Below are 27228 nucleotides of genomic sequence, written 5' to 3' on the forward strand. Positions count from 1 at the left end.
TTGTTGGCCCATGCTGGTCCTCCCTGCCCTCTCCCATGTTCCCACACCCTCCTCTCCTGTTGTCCCTCAGAAGAATGGGCTGGCAGGGAGTTAGGGAGAACCCTCCTGGGGAGCACAACATACAGGCGCAGACAGCCACTGGGTGGGATTGGAGGATCCTGGAGAAACTTTTGTTAGAGGACCTTTGAGGCCCCATCTATGGATAAGTGTGGAAAAAGTTGTTTCATGAGTTTAGTAATCACGGCAGAATCAGTTTTCTGTGTAGCCAAAAGTCTGCATCCATAACTTACTATAAAATATAGGCATCAGGAGGCAGGCCTTTTTATATTTGTGAATATTTCTGTATCACCTTGTGACAACCTTGTAAATATTGTTAAAGGATGGCAGTTTGACTCTGAAACATTCATCCTACCATGGTAAATGGCTTGTCCCCCACTAGAATGGAGACTAGAGGGTGGGGCGTCGGTGCAGGTGGGGTGGACTCATGCACTCAGTCTGTGTGCAGGGATGCTTGCTCCCTAGGGGTGGGGGCTGGGGCCCTGGATGGCGATGGAGCGTCTAGGCTGTGCCGACGCTTGGTCACAGCAGCTGGAAGGCCTGAAGTGAACTTTGGAGGGAGGGCCAGGGGTCAGTGAGAGGCTGCTAGGCACCTTTTCTCTGTGTTGTCTCCCTCCCCTAGGACACCTTGCAGCCAGACTATTATTGTCTTCATCTTACAGAGGAAGCAGGGGCTGGAGAGGTCAGGTGCCAGGCTCTGGTGCCCCAGTGTGAGAGGTAGTTTGGAGTTTAACCAGTGCCACGCTGACCCTTGGGTCTCAGTGCCGTCCAAGAGACTGCTGGTACACAGGTAGCAGAGAGCCCAACTGCAGGGTAAGTTTCCACAGGGCACAGGGCTGCATCGTGGAGACTTCATGCCTGGACACGGAGCCTGGAGGCTGAGCCGTACTGTAAGTTTTATAGCTGTGGTCACTTGTGCTCTCCTGGTGGAGTTACTAGAGGACACAGGTGATTTCCGCACACTTAGACCATGACCAGCTCACTATGGTCATCAGCTGCTGTTGCTGCTGCTGCTGTTAGAGGGCAGTGAGTGGACCCTGCTGTGTTCTTCCGGTATCCTCAGCAAGTGGACCCTGCTGTGTTCTTCTGGTGTCCCCAGCAAGTGAACCCTGCTGTGTTCTTCCAGTGTCCTCTGTGGCTTTGCAGTTTTCCTGAAGGGTCTGGCTCACCCAGGCCATCCTTGGGCCCATCCTGTCTGCCCTGACTGTCATCAGGTGTCTGACCCCTATCTCTGCACGCTTATGTGGGGTGAGCTGAAGCTTCACATACATGGTTTCATCTAATTTTCCTGTATACCCATGAAGTGGGCTTTGTTATCCCTTTTCCTTGAATGAACTGGGGATCAGAAAGATTAGGCAGCTTTCTCGAAGTCACAGAATTTGAATGTGTGTTCTATTTTTCCTTTAAAGCCATATAGTTCTTGTATTTTATTGTAGTACATTGTACCACATAGCATGGCCTCTCATGCTCAGTATGAGCTAGGAACTTTTTGAACTGATTTGACCTGAGGTATCTTTCCATGAATGTCAAAGTGATATATCAGTGACCATCTGGCCTGTTGGGTGCAGAATGAAAGGCAAACTTTAGGGCGCACAATAAGCATGTCATGGTGTTCTTGATTTCTCCTTGGCGATAGAGATTTGATTTTGGGGGTCTCTGAACGGCCAGGTCCTGCCATTTCTGGCGCATATATGCCCGGAGGAAATAAGCCCTGGTGATCATGAGAAAGAAAATGACTTTGTGATTAAAAAAAAAAAATTTTAGGGGCGCCTGGGTGGCGCAGTCGGTTAAGCATCCGACTTCAGCCAGGTCACGATCTCACGGTCTGTGAGTTCGAGCCCCGCGTCAGGCTCTGGGCTGATGGCTCAGAGCCTGGAGCCTGTTTCCGATTCTGTGTCTCCCTCTCTCTCTGCCCCTCCCCTGTTCATGCTCTGTCTCTCTCTGTCTCAAAAATAAATAAACGTTGAAAAAAAAATTATAAAACAAATTTTAATGTTTATTTATTTTTGAGAAAGAGAGACAGAGAGTGTGAGCAGGGGAGTGTCAGAGAGAGAGGGAGACACAAAATCCGAAGCAGGCTTCAGGCTCTGAGCTGTTAGCACAGAGACCAACGCGGGGCTTAAACTCACACACTGAGATCACGACCTGAGCTGAGGTCGGATGCTTAACCAACTGAGCTACCCAGGCACCCCATGACTTTGTGATTATTAACCTGGCCATATCCTCCTGGGCTATCCTCTGTCAGATAGAATCCAAGAACTTTCTGGGGAGATGGGGTGGATTACCATCCCTTGGGACACACGTGTATCTGCTCTTACCTGGGTACTGTTGCAAGAGTGGTGGTGGTGTTAGATGTTGCCTGACAGTCACATGTCTGGTGGTGGGGAAGCCAAGTGCATGCTGTCCCCTCCAGGGGGAGCCTTGGGTTCTCCAGCAGATGGGGGCTCTTCTCTCTGGCACACCCCTCTTCTGGGGGTTACACCTGAGAACAGGCCTTGGTATCTGACCTCTCTCTTTTCTGCCTAGCCCTTTTTGCCTTGCAGCAAGACTTTTGCCTCTGTCTTCAAAATTCTGGATTCCAGACCCAGACACACCTCGCCCACTGCCCCATCTTTGGCCTGGTCAGGGCACCGAGTCTCTTACTTGGGCCTGGCTGCCACCTCCCACCTGTCTGTATGGAAGAGCCCTTGAAATCAGATTCAACACCCCTGCCTTGTCTGCTCTCCCTCCCTGACCCTCTGTGGGCTCCCTAGAGGCTCCACTGGATCTGTTCCTGGTTTTCTCCCCACCTGTTTCTTGTTGTCACCCCAGGCTTGTCTCATTGTCCCAGCCACTCTAGCCTCTTCTCTGTCCCTCACATGTGCGGGTGCATACCCTGTCCTCAGGGCCTTTGCTCTTCTTCCCACCACCTGCCATAGAAGGCCCATCTCATTCTCTCACACTGTTGTTCAGTTCCCTGCTCAATGTCACCTTGTCACCTGATCTACAGAAGCCTCTGTCTCCACCCCTACTTTGTTTATTACTAGCAGGCAGGAGATGATATACTTCCTTGTTTACCATCTGTCTTTTTAGCCAGCCCACACCCTCTGCTCTGCTCCCTGTGGCATCCCTCCCACCTGGGCCAGGCCAGCGTCTGTTGTGTGCTGAGGCCACTGCTGTTGGAAGAGCATGGATATGAGCCTGGGCCCCTGACAGCAGAGCAGAGACAGGAAGCCCCAGAGCCCTACAGGACTTGGGACAGGTGCACCCCTTGAGGTTTTTGGTTCTGAGCCCTCCACTCTGGGAATGGCACTGGGCAGGCAGACAGGCACACAAGGAAATGGGGACAGGTCATCGACCCGGGGTAACCCCTACCATTTACTGTAAGCCTATTCTGGGTCAGCTCTCCTTGGGCCCTGGATGTGCATGGTCTCCCTGAGGGGTCAGGGTGATTGTGGAGCTTCAGGAGATGTGGAGATGCAGGACTTGCCTGAACCACCTACTCCACCTACTGCCACCTACTCCCCTGTGGAGAGAGCACAGTGGGGGGCAGCATGCTGCACTCTCAGGCTCACTTCCTGTCGGCTGAGGGTTCCTGGCGTCTCATTTATTTATTCAATAAATGCTGGCTGATGACACGGGGCCACTGACTGGGAGTGCAGATGTATAAATGATCCACTGTTGTCAGGAAGGGTGGACAGGAATCAGCAGGGCAATGACAGGGAGGAGAGCAAAGCCTGGAGGGGGAGCCGTTCCCTCTTGGATACTCATTGCCATGTTCCAGCTCAGACCCGAGACTCATGGGAAGATGTATTCCCTGAGTGTGGGTTAGCTCATCCTCACCCTAATGGCATTGTGTGGAGACAATGTCAGTATGCATCTTAACTGCAGAAAAAATTCCTGGAGCAGCAAGTTGTTGGGGGTAGAGCTTGGATAGTAGTCTAGTTAGGTATGGCTGCATAACAAATACCCCAAAAATGTAACTTAAAACAATCAGTTTATTATTATTGATTATGATTTTGGGAGTGGAGTGGGCTTAGCTCAGAGAGTCTTATTCTCAGGGTCCTTCTATGTGATTGCAGTCAGATGGTGTGTGGTGGTAAATTTTCTGTGCCACCTTTGTTAGACTATAGGTCCAAATGTTTAATTAAATCCAAGTCTAGATGCTCTGTGAAGTTATGTTTCAGACATGATTAGTATTTAAGTAGACAATGGGTAAAGCAGATTACCCTCCATAATGTGGGTGGGCCATACCAATCAGTTGAAGGCCTTGAGAACAAAGATTGAGGTTGCCTGAGGAAGAAGGGGTTTCTTCCAGGCTGCTCCTGGACTCAAGACCACAGCAGAGCTCTCTCCTCAGTCTCCACCATTTGACCTGGCCTGCAGATTTTGGACTTATCAGCTCCCACAATCTAATGAGCCAGTTCCTTAAGATGAATCTCTCTACATGTGTGTACTCATCCCAGTGGTTCTGATACTTTGGAGAAAGCTAACACATGCTGTCATCTCAAAGTTTTACACACTGTGTATGTGGTGGTTGGGGTGAGATGTTGGATGGGTGGTCAGCCAGATACCCATGCATGGCCCAGACTTCCTTAAACATAGCACCTGAGCAAAGAAGGAGCTTGAGAAGATGGCAGAGTAGGACCCTGAGCTCACCCCATCCTGTGGTTACAAATAGATATCCACATCAAAGTAAATAAACTGGAGGGTGATTTGAAGACTGGCAGAACAAGTTCCACAACTAAATATGGAGAAGAAGCTGCAGCTGAAAGGTTAGGAAGGTCAGAAAGGTAGAGGGAGGCTGCCCCCAGGAGGGAGGGAGGTTCATGGAGAGGGCCAAGAAACAGGCCCCTGCACCAGGGAGCTCTTACAGGGAAAATTAATCCTCATTGGCTTTGAAAACCAGAGAGTTTGTAAAACCGGTAGGAACCTGGAGCTTTGAGAGTCAGCTGAATGAGCACTGGGTGAGCCTGGAGGGCAAGGAATAGCTGGGTTGCCGCCCTTAAAGAGACAGCAGCCTTCAAGGAAAGGCAACATAAAAACAGCAGTTTATACAACACCATGGTCAAATGGGAGACAGATCTGTTCATACTGATTTTGGAGGGTTTTGGGGACTTTCCTGAAAATGAGGGAGCTGGCAGGTTCCATTTCCCTCCCCTGTCCCCCAGCGTAAACACAGGTCATCTGTGGGAGGTGACGCTGCACAGACTCTTACAACCAAACCATCTAGCAGTGTGCCATGCCTGTGAGTTCTCCTGAAGACTCACCCACTCTAAGTCTGTGAGCCTTGGCCCTGGGCTCAGAGCAAATTTTGTTAAAGCTGTGCACACTCATCCTACCCAGCCATAGGGCACACAACTGCTGCCTCAGGCCATGCCCAGCTGCTGTGCAGCACCCAGCTGTTGCAGCACTTTGGGGGATCTGGAATAGGACTAGTGGCCTAGCACAAATTTGCTAACACTGCCACCCCACTCCCAAGTTCTGTGGTGGACACACCCTCTCAGAGCTGGCCTGCCTGGATTCCACTAACACCACAGAAAGCAAGCATGACCCACCACAGGCAGAGAGTGCAGATGACTGCACTAAAAGGAATAGTGACTCAGGTACAACAGCAGGGAATAAGCAACACACATAGGATAGTTTATTGCACTGCCAGGTTCTGGTGAACAGGGGGCACTGCACATCAGGGCACTCCACGACCTCTTCTTCATAGAGCAGAAGACACAACTGACTTCCTTAACACACAGAGAGGCAGACAAAATGAGGAGACAGAGAAATATATCCCAAATGAAACAACAGGACAAGGCCACAGCCAGAGATCTAAGTGAAACAGATATAAGGAAATGCCTGATAGAGAACTTAGAACAACAATCATAAGGATACTCACTGGACTTGAGAAAAAAGAGAAGACAGGAATAAGACCCTTAACAGACAAATAAAAAAGAGCGTAGCAGAGATAAGGGGCTCAGTAAATGAAATGAGAAACATACTTGATGGAATGAACAGCAGCATGGATGAAGCAGAGGAACAAATTGATGACCTAGAAGACAGAGTGATGGAAAGTAGTCAAGCTGAACAAAAGAGAGAAAAAAAATTATACAAAATGAGAATAGATTTAGAGAACTCAGTGACTCTATCAAACATAATAATATTCATATTATAGGAGTCCCAGCAGAAGAAGAGAGAGAAAAGGTGGCAGAAAATTTATTTAAAGCAATAATAGATGAAAACTTCCTTAATCTGGGGAAGGAAACAGATTTCCAGATCCAGGAAGCACAGGGAACTCCCATCAAAATCAACAAAAGCAGACCCACACAAGACATATTGTAAGTAAATTGGCCAAATATAGTGATAAAGAAAAAATTAAAAAAAAATTTTTAATGTTTATTTATTTTTGAGAGACAGAGAGAGACAGAGTGCAAGCAGGGGAGGGGCAGAGAGAGAGGGAGATACAGAATCTGAAGCAGGCTCCAGGCTCTGAGCTGTTAGCACAGAGCCTGATGTGGGGCTTGAACCCACAAACCGTGAGATCATGACTTGAGCTGAAGTCTGGTGCTTAAACGACTGAGCCACCCAGACACCCCAAGAAAAAATTTTTAAAGCAGCAAGACAAAAGAACTTATAAGGGAAAACTCATAAAGCTACAGGAAATTTTTCAACAGAAACTTTTCAAGCCAGAGGAAGTGACATGATATATTCAACATGCTGAATGGGGAAAATCTGTAGCCAAGAATACTCTATCCAGCAAGGCTATCTTTCAGAATAAAAGGAGAGATAAAGAGTTCCCAAGACAGAAAGTAAAGGATTCATGACCACTAAACCAGCCCTACAAGAAATATTAAAGGGGACTCTGAGTGGAAAGGAGAGAACAAAAGTGACAGTATAAAGGTAGGAAACACAAAAACAGTAAAAATGAATATTTCTTTAAAAAAATCAGTTAAGGAACTCACGAAACAAAAGGATGTAAAATGTAACAACATATACCTGAAGTTGGGGAGAAGAGGAGTAAAGAATCCATTCAAAGTTAAACAACCAGCAACTTAAGGTAGAATGCTATTTGCATAAGAGGTTATATAGAAACCTAATGGTGAGCATATATCAAAAACCACTAATAAATATGCAAGTAATAAAGAGAAAGAGGAGATTGAACATGGTGGAGAAATAGGGGGACCCAAAGTTCCCTCGTCCCTCAAACACAGCAGTGTTGAGGTCAAAGGACTTTGAATTCCAAGAGTCCAGGCTGCAGAGTGACAGGGACATCTCCAGGGACCCATGGGGACAACCTGGTGGGCCATAGCTGTGTGATTGCAAACTGGGAGGGATAAAGTAGGCAGCAACCGCACGGATTGGAGGGATCCCCGTCTGCGGAGAGACAAAGGAAGAGAAAGAGAGGCTGGAAAAGCGTAGGACCGTATCTGGACAGGAGACACCACGGACCAGGATGGAGAAAGATCCAATATCTGACTGTGGGGCTTCCTCCGGACTGGGGCCGGCTCCCCAGTTCGCGCACTTGGGAAGGAGGGGAGCCAGCAGGGATCGGTAACTAGTTCAGAGGTGCAATCTGCAGTCAGAGAAAGCAATCCCCTCCCTGGAGTGCTGTGGGAAGAAGGTGTATGACCGCTCAAAGGACCCTGCCTGCGTCCGCCAGCCAGAGGCCAATATTGGTGGGAGGAGTGGCACTTCCCCAGAACTGGGGAGCATGGAGCGGGACCCTTTAAGACCTTGGGGTTTAAATACCAGCTGAGTACCATGGAAGCACCAGAGCCAGCAGAGCTGGACAAGCCATCTGGTTCGTGCCCGAGTGGCACTGAGAGGAGGCCCTCCATCGGTGGGGTGGAGCGCACTTCCCGGGAACTGGGGCGCACGGAGGATTCTTTAAGACATTTGGGTTTGAAAACCAGACAAGCCCCAGGGAGACGCTGGAGACTGTGGAGTAGAAAAAACAAAAACAAAAACAAACAAAATGGTCTGCTCTCGCCACTCAGCACTGTGAGGACTGCTTAAACAGAGTAGTTTGGGACACCCAGTCTGTGGAGGAAACACTGGGGTGTCACCATTTTTCTCCCCATCACCAACAAGGTGGGGCTTCCGGGAACGGACAGTGGACCCACAGTGGAGGCAGGACCCGCCTACACCAAACCACACCCTTCTCTGCCTGGTACCTGCATATCTAAGGAGTGGGATTGACCATGAGGAACCAGATGTTCCTTCCTCCAGATCAGCACTGCCACCAGGTCCAAGGAACCCAGTGTTTTTGCATTTTCTGATTTAATCTTGGATAATTCTTATCACGTGTGTGTGTGTGTGTGTGTGTGTGTGTGTGTGTGTGTGTGTGTGTGTTTTCTTCTTCCTTTTCTCCTTATTTCTTCCCTCCTTTATCTGGGTATTCTGGTTGTTGGTTTGTTTAGGCAGACATATTTAATCTATTCTCTTTATATCTGTTCTATATCTCCTTTTTTTTTTCTTTCTCTCTCTCTGGATTAAGCAGTATAGTTTGGTGAATTTTCTTTTCTTTTCTTTTTCCTCACCCCTGTCATTTCTCTCTTTGTATAGGAGAAGACCTCTTCCATCAACACTGTGCCCCCCCCATCCATTTTGTTTGTTTGTTGTTGTTGTTCCAGGGCTTTTTCCAGGGCTACTTCAAAGAGCAAATCAAAGCACACCTGGTGGAGGAACCAAACTATCACTATGAGTAGGGAGATAAAACAACTAGAGTCCAAAAAACAGAGAGCAAGTAACATACTCCAAAAAACACCTCCAAAACCAAGCCCTGGACAGTGTATGACCCCTCTTTTTTAAAAAATTTTATTTATTTTTTTAAATTTACATCCAAATTAGTTAGCATATAGTGCGGCAATGATTTCAGGAATAGATTCCTTAGTGCCCCTTACCCATTTAGCCCATCCCCCCTCCCACAACCCCTCCAGTAACTCTCTGTTTGTTCTCCATATTTTTTTATTTTTATTTTAAAAAAATTTTTTTTCCAACGTTTATTTATTTTTGGGACAGAGAGAGACAGAGCATGAACGGGGGAGGGGCAGAGAGAGAGGGAGACACAGAATCGGAAACAGGCTCCAGTCTCTGAGCCATCAGCCCAGAGCCTGACGCGGGGCTCGAACTCACGGACCGCGAGATCGTGACCTGGCTGAAGTCGGACGCTTAACTGACTGCGCCACCCAGGCGCCCCGTGTTCTCCATATTTAAGAGTCTCTTGTGTTTTGTCCCCCTCCCTGTTTTTATATTATTTTTGCTTCCCTTCCCTTGTGTTCATCTGTTCTGTGTCTTAAGGTCCTCATGAGTGAAGTCATATGATATTTGTCTTTCTCTGACTAATTTCACTTAGCATAACACCCTCTAGTTCCATCCACGTAATTGCAAATGGCAAGATTTCATTCTTTTTGATTGCCGAGTAACACTCCATTGTGTGTATATATATATATATATATACACCACTTCTTCTTTATCCATTCATCAGCTGATGGACATTTGGGCTCTTTCCATAGTTTGGCTATTGTTGATAGTGCTGCTATAAACATTGGGGTGCATGTGTCCCTTCAAAACAGCACTCCTGTATCCTTTGTGTAAATACCTAGTAGTGCAATTGCTGGGTCATATGGTAGTTCTGTTTTTAATTTTTTGAGGAACCTCCATATTGTTTTCCAGAGTGGCTGCACCAGTTTGCATTCCCACCAGCAGTGCAAAAGAGATCCTCTTTCTCTGCATCCTTGCCAACATCTGTTGTTGCCTGAGTTGTTAATGTTAGCCATTCTGACAGGTGTATGGTGGTATTTCATTGTGGTTTTGATTTGTATTGCCCTGATGATGGGTGATGTTGAGCATCTTTTCATGTGTCTGTTGGCCATCTGGATGTCTTCTTTGGAGAAGTGTATATTCTTGTCATTTGCCCATTTCTTCACCAGATTATTTGTTTTTTGGGTATTGAGTTTGATAAGTTCTTTATAGATTTTGGATACTAACCCTTTATCTGATGTGTCGTTTGCAAATATCTTCTCCCATTCCATGTGTTGCCTTTTAGTTTCGCTGATTGTTTGCTGTGCAGAAGCCTTTTATTTTGGTGAGGTCCCAGTAGTTCATTTTTGCTTTTGTTTCCCTTGTCTCCGGAGATGTGTTGAGTAAGACGTTGCTGTGGCCGAGGTCAAAGAGGTTTTTGTCTGCTTTCTCCTCAAGGATTTTGATGGCTTCTTGTCTTACATTGAGGTCTTTCATCAACTTTGAGTTTATTTTTGTGTATGGTGTAAGAAAGTGATCCAGGTTCATTCTTCTGCATGTTGCTGTCCAGTTTTCTCAACACCGCTTGCTGAAGAGACTGTCTTTATTCCATTGGATATTCTTTCCTGCTTTGTCAAAGATTAGTTGGCCATATGTTTGTAGGTCCATTTCTGGGTTCTCTATTCTGTTCCATTGATCTGAGTGTCTGTTCTTGTGCCAGTACCATACTGTCTTGATGATTACAGCTTTGTAGTATAGCTTGAAGTCTGGGATTGTGATGCCTCTTGCTTTGGTTTTCTTTTTCAAGATTGCTTTGGCTATTCAGGGTCTTTTCTGGTTCCATACAAATTTTAGGATTATTTGTTCTAGCTCTGTGAAGAATGCTGGTGTTATTTTGATAGGGATTGAATGAATATGTAGATTGCTTTGGGTAGTATTGACATTTAACAATATTTGTTCTTCCTATCCAGGAGCATGGAATCTTTTCCCATTTTTTGGTGTCTTCTTCAATTTCTTTCATAACCTTTCTGTAGTTTTCAGTATTTAAAATTTTCACATCTTTGGTTAGATTTATTCCTAGGTATTTTATGGTTTTGGTGCAATTGTAAATGGGTTTGATTCCTTAATTTCTCTTTCTGTTGCTTCATTGTTGGTGAATAGGAATGCAACTGATTTCTGTGCACTGATTTTATATCCTGCAACTTTGCTCAATTTGTGAATCAGTTCTAGCAGTTTTTTGGTGGACTCTGGGTTTTCCATATAGAGTATCATGTCATCTGTGAAGAGCGAAAGTTTGACCTCCTTCTGGCTGATTTGGATGTCTTTCATTTCTTTGTGTTATCTGATTGCTGAGGCTAAGACTTCCAATACTATGTTGAATAACAGTGGTGAGAGTGGACATCCCTGTCTTGTTCCTAACCTTAAGGGGAAAGCTCTCAATTTTTCCCCAGTGAGGATGATATTAGTGTTGGGTCTTTCATATATGGCTTTTATGATCTTGAGGTATGCTCCTTCTCTCCCTACTTTCTTGAGGGTTTTTTTCAAGAAAGGATGCTGTATATTGTCAAATGCTTTCTCTGCATCTATTGGTCATATGGTTCTTGTCCTTTCTTTTATTGATGTGATGAGTCACATTGATTGTTTTGCGGATATTGAACCAGCCCCACATCCCAAGTATAAATCCCACTGGGTTGTGGTGAATAATTTTTTTAATGTATTGTTGGATCTGGTTGGCTAATAGACCCCTCCTTAATATAGTAGTGCTCGCAGGTGTAGGACATATAACAAACTTTTAAAACACATAAGGGACAGAAAATAAGCCAAAATGATGAAACAGAAGAATTCTCCTCAAAAGAATTTCTAGAAAGAAATGACAGCTAAAGAATTGATCAAAACAGATATAAACAATATAACTGAACAAGAATTCAGAATAATAGTCATAAGATTATTCACTGGGCTTGAGAAAAGCATAGAAGACAGCAGAGAATCTATTGCTGCAGAGATCAAGGAACTAAAAAATAATCATGAATAATTAAAAAATGATATAAATGAGGTGCAAAATAAAATGGATGCGGCCACAGTGCAGGTTGAAGAGGCAGAAGGGAGAATAGGTGAATTAGAAGATAAAATTATGGAAAAAGAGGAAGCTGAGAAAAAGAGACAAAAATAATTCTAGATGAGAGGAGAATTAGAGAACTAAGTGATTCAATGAGGCATAATAATATCTGTACCATAGGAGTACCAGAAGAAGAGGCAGAGAGAGGGGTGGAAGGTGTACTTGAACAAATCATAGCTGAGAATGTCCCCAATTTGGGGAAGGAAATGGACATTGAAATCCAGGAGGCACAGAGAACTCCCTTCAGACATAACAGGAGTCAATCTTCTGCATGACATAAAATAGTGAAATTAGCAAAATACAAAGATAAAGAGAGAATTCTGAAAGGAGCTAGGGACAAATGGGCCTTAACCCACAAGGGTAGACACATAAGGGTAGTAGCAGATCTATCTACTAAAACTTGTCAGGCCACAAGGGAGGGCAGGGAATTTTCAATGTGCTGAATAGGAAAAATATGCAGCTGAGAATCCTTTATCCAGCAAGTCCGTCATTCAGAATACAAAGAGAGATAAAGGTTTTCCCAGACAAACAAGAACTGAAGGAATTCATCACCACTAAACCAGCCCTACAAGAGATCGATCCTAAGGGGGACTCTGTGAGTGGAATGTTGCAAAGACCACAAAGGACCAGAGACAACACTACAAGCATGAAACCTACAGATAACACAATGACACTAAATCCATATCTTTCAATAATAACACTGAATATAAATGGACTAAATGCTCCAATCAAAAGACATAGGATATCAGAATGGATGAAAAACAAGACCCATCTATTTGCTGTCTATAAGAGACCTATTTTAGACTTGAGGATGCTTTCAGAATGAAAATGAGGGGATGGAGAACCATCTATCATGCTACTGGAAGTCAAAAGCAAGCTGGAGTAGCCATACTTATATCAAACTAGGCATTAAACTAAAGGTTGTAAAAAGAGATGAAGTAGGGCATTATATCATAATTATGGGATCTATTTATCAAGAGGAGCTAACAGTTATAAATGTTTATGTACCCAATTCAGGAGCACCCAAATACATAAAACAATCACAAACATAAGCAATCTTTTTGATAAGAATGCGGTACTTGCAGGGGACTTTAATACTCCACTTACAACAATGGGCAGATCATCTAGACAGAAAATCAATAAAGAAACAATGGCCCTGAATGATACACTGGACCAGATGGACTTGACAGATATAGTCAGATCTTTTCATCCTTAAGCAGCAGAATACATATTCTTCTAGAGTGCACATGGAACATTCTCCAAGACAGATCACATACTGGGTCACAAAACAGCCCTCAATAAATATAAAAGAATTGAGATCATGCAGCACACATTTTCCGATCACCATGCTGTGAAAGTTGACATAAACCACAGGAAAAAGTTTGGAAAACCTCCAAATGCATGGAGGTTACAGAACATCCTACTAAATAATGAATGGGTCAGCCAGACAATTAAAGAAAAAATATATGGAAACAATGAGAATGAAACCACAACAGTCTAAACACTTTGGGATGCAGCAAGGCATCCCAAATACAAAATCTAATAGCACACTTAAAGGAACTAGAAGCAGAACAGCAAAGAAACCCCAAGGTAAGCAGAGGAAGAGCAATAATAAAGATTAGATCAGAAATAATATAGAATAAAAAAACCCAGTAGAACGATCAATGAAACTAAGAGATGGTTTTTTTGAAAAAATAAATAAAATTGATAAACGTCTAGCCAGACTTCTCAAAAAGAAAAGAGAGGACCCAAATTGATAAAACCAATAATGAAAATGGATTTATCACAACTAATCCCTCAGAAATACAAACGATTATCATAGAATACTATGAAAAATTATATGACAACAAACTGGAAAACCTGAAGGAAATGGACAAATTCCTAGACACCCACACACTACCAAAACTCAAACAGGAAGAAATAGAAAGTTTGAACAGACCCATAATTAGTGAAGAAATTGAATCAGTTATCAAAAATCTCCCAACAAATAAGAGTCCTGGGCCAGATGGCTTCCCAGGGGAATTCTACCAGACACTTAAAGCAGAGTTAATACCTATCCTTCTTAAGCTGTTCCAAAAAATAGAAAGGGAAGGAAAACTTCCAGACTTATTCTATGAGGCCAGCATTACCTTGATTCACAAACCAGACAGAGATGCTACAAAAAGGGAGAATTACAGGCCAATATCCCTGATGAACAGGGTTGCAAAAATTCTGAACAAGATACTAGCAAATTGAATTCAACAGCATATAAAAAGAATTATTCACCATGTTCAAGTGGGATTCATTCTTGGGGTGCAGGGCTGGTTCAATATTTGCAAATCAATCAATGTGATACATCACATCCATAAAAGAAAGGATAAGAACCATATGATCCTGTCAATACATGCAGAAAAAGCATTTGACAAAATACAGCCTCCCCTTAATAAAAACCCTCAAGAAAGTTGGGCTAGAAGGAACATACCTAAACATCATAAAAGCCATATATGAAAAGCCCACAGCTAATCTTATCCTCAATGGGGGAAAAACAGATCTTTCCCCCGAGATCAGGAAACAACAGGGATGTCCACTCTCACCACTGTTGTTTAACATAGTGTTGGAAGTCCTAGCATCAGCGATCAGACGACAAATGAAATAAAAGGCATAAAAATTAGCAAAGAAAAAGTCAAACTTTCACTTTTCACAGATGACATGATACTCTACATGGAAAACCCGAAAGACTCCACCAAAAAGCTGTTAGAACTGATACATGAATTAAGCAGAGCTGCAGGGTACAAAATCAATGTATAGAAATCAGTTGCATTTCTATACACCAATAATGAAGCAACAGAAGGAGAAATCAAGAAATCGATCCCATTTGCAATTGCACCAAGAGCCATAAAATATTAGGAACAAACCTAACCAAAAATGTAAAAGATCTGTATGCTGAAAACTATAGAAAGCTTTTGAAGGAAATTGAAGAAGACACAAAGAAATGGAAAAACATTCCATGCTCATGGATTGGAAGAATAAATATTGTTAAAGTGTCAATACTATCCAAAGCAATCTACACATTCGATGCAATCCCAATCAAAATTGCACTGGCATTCTTCTCAAAGCTAGAACAAAGAATCCTAAAATTTGTATGGAACCAGAAAAGAGTCCAAATAGCAAAAGTAATGTTAAAAAAGAAAGCCAAAGCAGGAGGGATCAGAATCCTAGATTTTAGCCTCCACTACAAAGCTGTAGTCATCAAGACAATATGGTATTGGCACATAAACAGACACATAGACCAATGGAATAGAATAGAGAATGCAGAATTGGGCTGACAAATATATGGCCAACTAATCTTTGACAAAGCAGGAGAGTATCCAATGGAAGAAAGACAGTCTCTTTAGCAAATGGTGCTGGGAGATCTGGACAGCAACATGCAGAAGAATGAAACTAGACCACTACACCATACACAAAAATAAATTCAAACTGGATGAAAGACCTAAACGTGAGACCTGAAACCATCAAAACCCTAGAGAAGAACACATACAGTAAGCTCTTTAACATCAGCTAGCAACTTTTTCTAAGTATGTCTCTTGAGGCAAGGGAAATAAAAGCAAAAATAAACTATTGAGACTTCATCAACATAAAAAGATTCTGCACAGTGAAGGAAATAATCAACGAAACTAAAAGGCAGCCTACAGAAAGGGAGAAGATATTTGCAAATGACATATCTGATAAAGGATTAGTATCTAAAATATATAAAGAACTTATAAATCTCAACACCCAGAAAACAAATACTCCAATTAAAAAAATGGTGCGCAGTGTTACCTGGCTGGCTCAGTTGGTAGAGCATGCAACTCTTGATCTCAGGATGTGAGTCTGAGCCCCACATTGGTTGTAGAGATTACTTAAATATAAAATCTTTAAAAAAAATGGGCAGAACAGACATTTTCCAAAGAAAATATCCAGATGGCCATCATACATGAAAAGATGTTCATCATGACTCACGATCAGGGAAATGCAAATCAAAATTACAATGAGATATCAACCCATACCTGTCAGAATGACTAAAATCAACAACACAAGACACAACAGGTATTAGGATGTGGAGAAAAGGGGAACCCTCTTACACTGTTGGAAGGAATGCAAACTGGTGAAGCTACTCTGGAAAACAGTATGGAGTTTCCTCAAAAAATTAAAGTAGAACTTCTGTATGATCCCACAGTCACACTTCTAAGTATTTATCCAAAGTTACAAAAACACTAATTCAAGGGAATACACGTACTTCAATGTTTATAGCAGTATTATTTACAATAGACAAATTATGGAAGCAGAAAGTGTCCATCAACTGATGAATTGATAAAGAAGAGGAATATTACTGAGCCATAAAAAAGAATGAAGTCTTGCCATTTGCAATGATGTGGATGGATCTAGGGAGTATAATGATAAGTGAAATAAGTCTGTCAGAGAAAGACAAAGGCCATATGATTTCCACTCATATGTGTAATTCAAGAAACAAAACAAATGAACAAAGGTAAAGAGAGAGAGAGAGAGAGACAGAGACAGAGACAGAGAGAGAGAAACCAAGAAACAGACTCTTAACTATAGAGAACAAACTGTTGGTTACCAGAGGAGAGGTGGGTGGGGGAATGGGTGAAATAAGTAATGGGGATTAAGGAGTGCATTTGTGATGAGCACTGGGTGATATATGGAAGTGCTGAATCATTATATTGTACACCTGGAACTAATATAACACTGTATGTTAACAAAATGTAATTAAAGTAAAAACCTAAAAACAAAAAAACCCTAAAAACAAAAACAAAAAAAAACCCACCCAAAACATGGCACCTGGGCTCTCATAGGGGTGTCCCAGGTGGACTCTATCACCTGTCATGACCTCATCTTGGAAATGACCCAGCATTTTCCCCCTAGACACAGCTCCAGTAAATTCAAAGTGAACCCAGCCGGCCTTTTTAATTTTTAATTTATTTTTTAAAATTCAGGGTTGTTAACCTACAGTGTATTATTGGTTCAGGAGTAGAACCCAGGGACTCATCATTTACATATAACACCCAGTCCCCATCCCAACAAGTGCCCTCCTTAATGCCCATCACCTGTTTTGCCCATCTCCCCACCCAACTTCCCTGCAGCAACCCTCAGTTCTCTGTATTTAAGAATCCTTTATGGTTTGCTTCTCTGTTTTTATCTTATTTTTCCTTCTCTTCCCCTATGTTCGTCTGTTATGTTTCTTAAATTCCACATATGAGTGAAATCATGATATTTATCTTTCTCTGACTTAGTTCGCATAGCATAATACACCCTACTTCCATCCAAGTTGTTGCAAATGGCTAGGTTTCATTCTTTTTGACTGCTGAGTAATATTCCATATAATTATATATGTTCCATATAATATTCATATATATATGTGTGTGTATATATATATATATATATATATATACCACGTCTTCTTTATCTGTTCATCAGTTGATGGACTTTTGGGCTCTTTCCATAATTTGGCTATTGTTGTTAGTGCTGTTATAAACATTGGGGTGTGTGTGTCCCTTTGAACCAGCATTTTTGTATCCTTTGTGTAAATACCTAGTAGTACAATTGCTGGGTTGTAGGGTAGTTCTATTTTTGATTTTTTGAGTAACATCTATACTGTTTTACAGAGTGGCTAGCCTGCCTTTCAGTGCGAGGCATGTCAGCAGCACATGGGAAAGAGCTCAAAAGCTGGGTGGTCTTGTTGCTGCTAAGTTAGAAAATCATTGGCTCCAGTTGGAAGCTGGGGGAGGAAAGAAGAGTGGGAGGCTCAGGAGAAGCTGGAGGAGGCCTTTTGCTGGGGATATAGGCCCTGGGCATGTCTGGCCTGTAAAGCAGGTCCATGCACAGGCTCTCTGGACTTGGTCAGAGTCTGCTTTTAGTCATCTTGGCCTGGAAGGAAGGAAAGAGGCAGCTCCCAGAGAGCCTGGACTGGAAGTGAGAGGTGATGTCGTGGGGCCTGGTGTAACTCTGGGGGTGTGAGTGCGAGGGAGGCTATGGAGGGAGAGTGGAGGAGTGAAGAGGGGAAGGGCACAGAGAGACTGTGCATGCAGGGAAGGGCTTTCTGGAGCAGGGTGTACGTGAAGGGGGCCTACTGTACTCCCCCCAGCAGCTGCTTCCCAGGGCCAGAGTGTTCCCCTGATGCTGAAATCCTCACAGAAACAGACAGTGCTGTCCCAGCTCCTGGCACATGCACACACACACACACACACACACTCTCCTGTGTACACACACCCACACTCTTACACATACACACTCATGCACACACACCCTCACAGTCATGCATGCACTCCCATGTGTACACACTCACCCAGACTCTCACACACATATTCATTCATCTTTACACACTCCCACGTACACACACTCTCATTCACATATACAAAAATCACAGTGATACACATATACACATTGACTCACATACACAATCACATACTCATATGTACAAACAATACCCCACTCACACCACACATTGTCACAATCTCATATTCTCACAGACTCACTAGTCACTTTCATACACTCACACACACAAACAACACCCCACTCACATATATCCTCACACATAGACTCACACATACTTACACAGTGATGCACACAGGAACAAAACCTCTTACACACTCACGTATTAACAGTCACATACAAACTCACAAAATCACTCACCCACATACTCACAAACACACAAAAACACTCCTCTCACTCTCACACTTGCCTCGGGACTACCGCTTTCACTCATTGGTGGAAACCCACCTGCTCTTTCCCTCAAGTGCAGGATGCAGCTGTACATTGGGACCACCTGGGAGCTTTTGTTTTCCTCCACTTTTTAGAACGAATATTCTCAAGTGTACAGAAATGTAAAAGGAAGATTGCAATGAACATCTGTCTACCCACCACCTGGCTTCAACAATTGTTAACACTTTGTCATAATATTATTTTTGCCTGAGTATTTGACAATTTATCTCTACCCACTGCATCTTTCTCTCCCTCATCCCCCTCACATTATGGATTCACATTTTTAGTTATTATTTGCTTTATAATACCTTATAATCATTAGTCTGTTTGATGCTTACGTTTTTCCAAATTTATCCAGCAGAAGCCCCTTCAAGGTGCCTTCTGAGTCCTTTTGACTGAAGCATTTCTTTCGTTTTGGCCTAACAAAGCATCCCAGCTTCACCTGTCCTTTCCCTGTCCCTGCACCAGAACTGGTCATTTCTCCAAGGAGCCCTGGTTTCTGTTGGTGAGGGGGTATTTGGAAACCAAAAACTGCACTCTGGGTGTGATCATTACCGCTAGGATATCAGTTTCTAGGCCTTTTCAGTGGCTAGAGGTAGGAGACTTATTTTTTAAATCATGAACTTGTATTAATATTTAAAATTCCAATTTTACATTGAAGATTAGTTTACTTTATATTTGCATCTTTTTTCTCTTACAGTGAAAAATTTTATTTCTAACTGTATTTACACAAATGTCTTCTTTGGTCTCACACCCTGGTCTTGGCCTCTTTGCCTCAAAGCCTATGCTGTTCATCATCTGCCCACTGCTCACTCTGCCACTGGAGCCCTGCTAAGCCCAGCTTTCAGGTGGGTGTCAGGTGGGTACAGTCAGTAGCACTCATAAGTTTCTGATGAATTGTCCATTTCCCCACTGAACTCTGATAGGTTCCGGGGAGAATGCAGTCTTAGCCAAATGTGAAGCACGGTTTTATCTCCCAGAGTAGACTAAATCACTCTTTTTTTGGTGGAACCAGTCAGGAGAGATGTTTCCTGTTTCAGCTGGATTCCAGAGACAGAATTAGGTTGAAATGGGAAGCTGATATTGGATGAGGAGAGCAATGCAAATCAGTGAGAAAAATAGGACCATTTAAGAAATGAGTCGGCATAACTGTCTAGATATCTGGGGGAAAAGAGAATTTATCTGCCTCCTACCTTACACCAGACTAAATTTTGGACAGACGAAGGCTTTAAAACTAAAATATAAAACCATAAAGATAACTAGAAAAAACTTGAGATTAAAAAAATTTTTTTTGTAATCTTATTTTAGGGAAAGCGTTTCCCAGCATGAAAACCGCAAAACCATAAATGAAAAGTGATAGATTCAACTATAAGACAGTTAAAAAAAGTTCCACACCGAAAACTAGAAATATATACGCAGTCAAGAGGCAAACACAGACTAGGGTAGATATTTACATAAAAAGTGCTCATGTCCTTACTAGAAGGTTTCCTACAATTACCTATAGAAAACTGCCAAAGGCCATAAGGACACAGAAAAAAGCTTTGCCGGAAAGCAAAAGCATATATCTCTTAAGCCATCAACCACCAATGGAAGTTCAACCTCACTTCTCACTTCTAATGAGAGAAATACAATTAAAGGTCCAATGAGTTACCATTTCCAGCTACTAGGTGGTCAAGGAACATGATTCTTGTTAGCAAGGTTGTGGGTCAATGGATACTCTCATACATTGGTGAAGGGAGTATGGAATTGATCCAGTGTCTATGGAAGGCACTCTGTCAGTATCTGTCAAGGTAGAAAGTACACAGAAATTATTTTGCAGCCATACAATCACTCATAGGAGTGGCATTTGTCTCAGGTCATGCACTGCAATATTGTTAGCAGTTGCATTACATTTGGACACCTCACTGTCTATCACAAGGCACCATTAAATATATTCTGATATATTCAGGTACAGAATATGATGCAGCTAACTAAAAGTGTGAGGAGGCACCCTAACTGCTGATGTGCATTGATTTCCAAAGTGAAAACTATGAGATAGGGAGAGAGTGCTATTTGTCACAGTGGAGTTAAATCTGGGCAGGTATATGCACAGCCTATGTCTGGACAGAGGCCCAGGACCTGGTGTGGGGGAGGGAGGGAGGGGATATTTTCACTATAAGGCTTTTGTATCTCTAAACTTTTTTATGTTGATATTGGGAATAACATCTTACACATTAAATTTTACGTATTAAAAATAATTTTTAAAAATTACTGGAAAAAAATTGATCTGGTTGATAGGTTTCTTCCAGGGAATACTGTATCACACCTCCAACCATTAGGAGATGTGGGGATTTCTGAGGCCACAGCTGGCCTGGGAACCCTAAGGCCATGTGGGGACTTGTGGTCACCACCCTTAGAACATGAAGTGTAGTTCATATCATAGAAAAAATGGGGGCCTGGAGAAAAATCTCTATCAGTCAGCGCATGCACTATAATACAGGTTTATGGCATCTCCATGTCTTATGGTCACTAGAATCTATGTCTTACATTCATGTCTGTGGGTGGCTGGGATGGCTGTGCTTCGAGGCTGGGAGGCAGATGAGACCCAAGCACTAGCAGTGCAAGAGGGTATCCAACTGCATTAGCATGAGTGTTGCACCTGTTAGCATCCCATTTGTCAAAGCAAGTCCCATGGCCAGCACCCAGAACTGTGGAGTAGAGGAGCATGATATGCTGAGGCTGGGTCTGAGGGAGTGAAGCCTTGAGGCTCATAGTGCATACAGTATGCTTCCTTACACACTTACTTCATGTGTCCTTCCCCAGAATCTACAGGGCACGTGGAAGTTTTAAGGAAGAGTCTTTCTTTGTCCCCTCATCTTCTTTCCAAAGGTTTCTTAGCCAAAGTTGTGTGAGTCAATACAATTCCTTCTCCACCTGACAGAAAGCATGGATAGGGTAGCAATAACCAGAATAAAAGGACAAAAGTGGCTCAGCACATTAAAGGTTAATACAATTACTGGAATACTGATTCTGTAGCAGCCAGCCACAGACCTGGAAATCTGTCTAAATGCCTCCCAAACACCAGTGGAGAAACAGGGATGGGTTGATGCATGTAGAGGCAAACCTCTGAGAAACCCCAGAATCCCCAGTGTCTGGTGAAGACAATGGAGTGCTGAATGATCTCCCACCACAAGTTGCCCAGTGCACTCCAGTAATAGGGCTGGTTTGGGAAGGATTTGGGGCTTGCAGGGGTGCTTCACTCTGTTTCCCACAGCATCGCAGTAAAGCCAGCACTGGTTCAGGGGTGCCTGGCTGGTCTTTGTGGGCCATGTATGTGAGAGTTTAAGTGAGAAACTCCTGATGTGTAGCACTGATGCAGCATTGGTTTACTTCTGCCCAAGAGGATGCCAGAGAAGAGTGTTGGCTAAAGATGATGAACACAGGTGGAGCAGACATCCTGCCCAGAAAAACAACTATCTGTAAAACTGAGGAAGATTCATGCATCCAGAGAAGAAGCCAAGCACAGGCATCCAGAGCAGAAAGGAGAGACCCTTTCACTGTCATCTCCAACTGTGAGCTCTTGGGCTGGGTCATTGTCTCTGAAGTGTTGGTATACTTAGGGATGACAGAGGCCAGCCTGGTGAGAAGTGGCCTTCCCAGATGGAGATTCATGAAGGGTAGGAGTGGCTGCCAGTGTTACATTCTGAGTATTTGTGCTAGAGGCTGGCTCAGGATGGAACTACAAGTGTGGGCTCTACTGCTAGGTGAGGAGACTTCAGTGGGCTTTGTCAGATCATCAGGAGTGTACCTTGCAAAGATTTCATGATATCTGTGACCAAGCTTTGAGGGGACCCCATCCACAATGCATATGAATCCTAGGCACATGAATAGTCTCATTGTAGGGACATTTTATGGATGGCACTTTTATAATCCAGAGATGGCGCCATTAAAACTATTGTAAGGTCATTAGAGCACAAACCCACCAGGTGGGTGGATAGGATTTGGTTACATTGAGAGGGCCATGGATAAAGAGGGAGTGACTCTTTTAAGCATTGCTTCCATTGGTATCATTTAATGTAGAAGGAGGTGATCTATGGGTCAGAATCCATGCCTGGTGGCATGCTGGTCAAAGCTCTTCTAACAGAACCTGCCAGCACCAGCACTTAGCAATCCTGCAGTGCAGTTGTGTACCTGGCTGGTTTGTTCCCGTACATCTCCTGAGACAGGGGGTCTACTAGCAACCCTATTATCCAGGCTGTGCACAGTAAGAGTAATAGTCACAACCAAGGGGAGGATTTACATTTGGGTAGCTTGCAGGGGCATCCTTTGGGGCAAAAAATCTGGATGCTGACCAAGGGCAGTATGGCTGCTTTGGAGCAAGAGGTTCTTTACCTCTTTGTCTGTGGTCGGGTAGGGCTTGGCCTGGGTCTGCTGATAGAAGCCACCAGATCCCAGGGTTTCATTTCCTAATGTGACTGACATCCACTTGGTGAAGGGCCTCTTCTCCTGTGAGATTCACACATTTCTGCTATTTGTCCTGGAGCTATAATGTCAATCTCCTGCAAAATCTGTGATGAATCTGGTTTAATTAGCCAGGATTTATCACCTGAATAGTGAGGCAAAGCTGGTGGCCTTAGTTTCATATCTGGTTATGGATCATCATCTGGGCCAACAAATCTGTAGAATCATGATCTGTAAACAATTTAGTAGGGGTTTTCCCTTGGGATTTTTATCCTAAGGGGGTCAGACTGCATAATCTTCCCCTGTTCAAGTTGCCATCATGTAGAAGATGGAGAGACAATGGGAAGAACAGATATGTATGATGTCCTTCCTGATGTCAGAGGAGTGGGGATTCCCTGAAGCACTAGATGGGAGTTCTTAGCAGAAGACTGGTAACAGGTGGGGAGTGGGCATGGAGACCTGAGGGCCAGGGATCAAGCAGTATTGGAGACTGGGCTAAAATTTCTGTCCATGTAGGGGACTGCCTGTTGTTTAAAAGCTTGAGGAACACATCTTTGAATAGGCCATTGTCCCTTTCTAGATGTCCAGCCACTTGGAGCTGGCAAACTAGGTGGAGATTCCTCAAGATTCCACGTTATAGAGACTGTAACTGATCTGCCTGGGAGGTGAAACGGGTATCTTAATCTGAATCTATGATGTCTGGTGGACCAAAGGGGATGAGCACATATCTGGTTAAGAAGGAGATTCCATGATGAGCAGGACTGGTGCTTTGTGTATTGGTATATCCCAGAGCTGAGTAGCAGTTCCCAGGCCACTTCTGTGGGCATTTTACATTTAGTGAGGAGCTTGCTAACTCCCTTGGGCATTTTGGGTGGCTTTGACACTGGGTGCTCAGGCCATTAGATCTTGTGCCCCCACGTGCCATGGGTAAGGAACCATGATATCCCATAGTGTTGGGTGGTGAGGTGAAACAGCAGCAAGGTGCACAGCAACAGAGGGACCGAGGGCTCCAGCTGCACTTGCTTTTGTGAGGAGCTACATCTTCCCGAGTGAGGGTGCCCTTAATGTATTGGTTAGGACTTGGAGTTGCAGTGCTACACACAAACATAGTGGAGTATCTCTCTCCCCCTAAGGGCATTGCCTGGCACCTTTACCCAGAAGCTCACCTTGGGTGGGGGTTGCCACTAGTGTGTCCTGGCTGTTAACTAACACAACAGGACCTTTCAAAAATCCTAGCCAATTCTCCTAACAGTTGATAGCTAGGTCCATGTTTAGAGTTGAGAAACACACCCCAAATTTAATACCCACTGGGGAGTTCATCTTCTGTGGAATGTTAGCAGTTAGAAGACACATTCAGGGCACCTCAAGCCAGCTTCAATGAGTGACACCCCTAGCTTTGGGAGAACTCTGGCTGTTTCTTTCCCAGCTTTCACTTTGGGATGGGAATTTGAGGCAGCACTCTGCATAAGCAGTACATTGCTGAGAAAAGCAGTGTGAATGAATACCAGCAAGTGGTGGATCTGTCTCTCCAGATAGAATTACCTGCCTGCAGAGCCAGACCACCATCCACAGCTAAAAGGCATTCTCATTGGGCAATAGCAAGCATGCCTCTACCATCCTGTTTGCGATGTTAGTCTTAAATTAACATCTTTTAAGTGGAGCATAGGGTGCTGGATGGTGAGCCATAATTCAAAAACAGACCACAGAAAAAATTTCAGTAGAGTTCATTACTCACAAGTTCAAGAGCAAGGACATGGCAGGCCTCAAGACACCAAGCAGGGAGATCAGGGTGGAGTGCAGGCAGGGAGAGCCATAGGACCTGTGACTCATGCATTTGTTAGATTCCTTGGGTAGAGTGCTTTGGGGTTCCCAGGCTAAGTCTGGGTTGGTTAATCCAAAACAAAGAGAGTGGAGTTTTGGTGAGCTCCACAGGTGTCTTATCTAAGGGATGCACAAAGGGAAAGTCCTGGAAGGAGTGGGAGACTGATCACAAGGACCATCGGTAAGTCCTATCAGAAACTAACTTGTGACTCTATGGGCCACTATCTAGGGCATGCACTTGCATGTGGGGCTAGTGTCAATTTATGTTTCCCACAGGCTGCTTAGCCAAATGAAATGGATGTCAAGGCAGCAGTACCACGGAGTAGCTTAGCTAAACTCTCCAGAAGATCCAAACAAGTAATGGCTTAAAACAACAAAAGTTTATTTCTTGTTCATGGGACTCACCTGGACTATTGAACAGATCTGAGGGCAGCACTTTTCCTTGGTCATTTCCATGGTCACTGAGGGACATAGGCTGATAGAGCCTCTGCCATTTTGGATACTTGACTTCTAAAGGGAAGAGCGTGGGAGCCTTTTGAGGGTGGCCAGAGCTCAGGCACAGGCACTGGCACTCTCATATGTAAGGAGGCTGGGACGCAGCCTGGCTGTGTGCTCAAGAGGACCAGCTGGCTACTGTCTGCAACAGTTGCCTCAGGATGCCTTAGAGGTATGGAAACCATCTGTGACCAAGAAGTGTAATTACTGCTCTTTGTAATGGTGAAACCCTGGAAACAACCCAATATCTAGCAATGAGAAATTAGCAAAAATATCTATGCAGTGTGACATTGCATGGCTACTAGAGGTCATGCTTTGGGGGATATTTAAAGAATAAAATGAAATGATAGTATAAAATATTAACTGACAAAAGCAGGGCACCAAACTGAATATTCAATATCTCACCTTTGAAAAATCTAGAGCAGATGAATATGTACTGAATTAATAACAGTGGTTCTCTCTGGGAAGGAGAATTATGGATAGCTTTTATTTGTTCTTCATCTTTCCCTATTTCCTAATTTCCTGCAATGAATACAGATTTACAGTCAGAAGAAATGATACAAAACTACATGCTGATTTACAAGGAACAGACTTGGAGGCCCTTCCCTCCTCTCATGTCTTTGTAATGACCTGGTCTGTGTTGATTGATTTTCTCATGGGCAGATCAGGGAGCCCTGCTGCAGCCTGGCAGAACTAAATTGGGTATTGGTCCAGCAGGCCTGGCAGCAGACTCAGGCATTGTCCATCTCTCTCCTTCGCTTTGTTTTCTCTAGAGGGTCCACCTTTTCTGCTCTGATTCTCACAGAAAGTAGAGCATGGGCTCACACTGCAGCCTAGACCTTTGGGGCAGAATGAGGGGAGGTCCTGAGGGGCCCTTATCCAAGCAGACCCCCACCCTGGCATCCAGGTGCTGTTGTTGCACTGGGAGGGCCATGGAGAAAGCATACTCCCCACACATTGACTGCGTTATCTATTTACTCCACAGACCAGCTCTGAAATAGTGTTTGCTTAGTCAGCCAATGAGAAGGCAGCCTCAGGCAGGGAAGCACACAGTCATAAATAGTTGAGAATGGATGCAAAGATGTATGTGCCTGATTGCAAAGCCCTGGAGAAAAGTGTGCTTTACTCCCACTGAACTGATAGAAGCTTAGTGAACTTTTTCTTTCCTGAGGAATGGGCCATAAAAGGACAGTACTTTTCCTCTGCAGTCTGAGGCTGTCATGAAAATGCTGACCTGTGACCTCCTGGATTTTGGAGATACTTCTCTGTTAGAAGCAGGTCCAGCAGTAGTCTGGATGCAGAAGGGTAAACACCCACGGTCCAGATAGACTGGCCTGGAAACACTAGCCCTTGAGACAGAGCCCAGCAGCAGGCACTAGTGGGTAGATGCAGGCAAGCTGGGGGCATTTAGGAGTGAGTCAGGAGCAGCCCACAGTCTCAGGGCTGGAAGTACCATTGGGGGCCTGGCCTCTCCTGCACTGTGTCCAGCACTGCTGAAATTCATTTTTATTGCTATTTCAGGTAAATGTCATACTGGTTCTGCCAGAAGAGACTGCCAATCTCCATTTTGTACAAGCCAGAAGTTGGCAGAGGATATAACTGCAGCTGTGGGGCACAGGACGTGTGGCTGGCTGGGGAGTTGATGGGTTGGTTCCAGACTCCTGTTCCTTTAGTCACTGTGTGGCTCCTGACATGGCACTGGCCATTCCACAGGAGCTGACAGGAAGCTTTCCAGAGACAAGGCCCTGGGAGGCAGTGACAGGAGTCCAGAGCCAAGCTCTTTCCAGGGACAAGGGCTTGGGAGGCAGTGACAGGAGCCCAGGGCTGAGCTCTTTCCAGGGACAAGACCC

The 27228-nt window shown here is 44.0% G+C and overlaps 1 long non-coding RNA gene across 1 annotated transcript in view; it reads left to right on the forward strand.

Moving 5' to 3' along the window:
- The first annotated feature begins 784 nt into the window (after positions 1–784).
- The window catches only part of LOC121030381 (uncharacterized), a 30040-nt gene continuing 3596 nt past the window's right edge, over positions 785–27228 (forward strand). The window contains exons 1-2 of the long non-coding RNA XR_005790174.1: positions 785–870; positions 19323–19470. This is a non-coding gene — a long non-coding RNA (uncharacterized LOC121030381). The remainder of the gene's footprint in view (positions 871–19322; positions 19471–27228) is intronic.

Source organism: Herpailurus yagouaroundi, unplaced genomic scaffold (assembly GCF_014898765.1).
Source record: "Herpailurus yagouaroundi ecotype Mexico unplaced genomic scaffold, PumYag 140, whole genome shotgun sequence".
NCBI classification, from domain to species: domain Eukaryota; kingdom Metazoa; phylum Chordata; class Mammalia; order Carnivora; family Felidae; genus Herpailurus; species Herpailurus yagouaroundi.